This window comes from Physeter macrocephalus, chromosome 14, assembly GCF_002837175.3.
Source record: "Physeter macrocephalus isolate SW-GA chromosome 14, ASM283717v5, whole genome shotgun sequence".
Lineage (NCBI taxonomy): Eukaryota > Metazoa > Chordata > Mammalia > Artiodactyla > Physeteridae > Physeter > Physeter macrocephalus.
This window is the reverse complement of record NC_041227.1, coordinates 117,357,624-117,358,150: the sequence shown is the minus strand read 5'-3', so window position 1 is coordinate 117,358,150 and position 527 is coordinate 117,357,624.

The window sequence follows — 527 nt, the reverse complement described above, 5'->3', positions numbered from 1 at the left end:
AAGATGTACAAAATAGATGAAAAATGGAGAATTTCAACAGGGAAAAGAAATTTTAAAAATCAAGTAGTTATCTGTTAACAAGAAAAAAATCAAATGGACACTGAAAATAAGAAATCGATGGATGGGTTTACTAGCTATAACAGAGACAGGGTAAATGCACTGAAATATGAGTCAATATCTCTTTTGGGAGGGACAAGATAATTGAAGAATATCCCTAAATATCTCCCTACCTCTCCTCCCAAGCCCCAAACCCTCATTCCCCTCCCTGCCTTATAATTTAGGTGATTATTTTTCTAGAAGTAGCTGCAATGGATATTGTTGTTGCTGTTGTTATTTTTTAAATATTTATTTATTTATTTGGTTGCACCAGGTCAGTTGCAGCAGGTGGGCTCCTTAATTGCTGCTCCGGGGCTCCTTAGTTGTGGCATGAGAACTCTTAGTTGCGGCATGTGAACTTTTAGTTGCAGCATGCATGTGGGATCTAGTTCCCCAACCAGGGATCGAACCAGAGCCCTCTGCATTGGGAG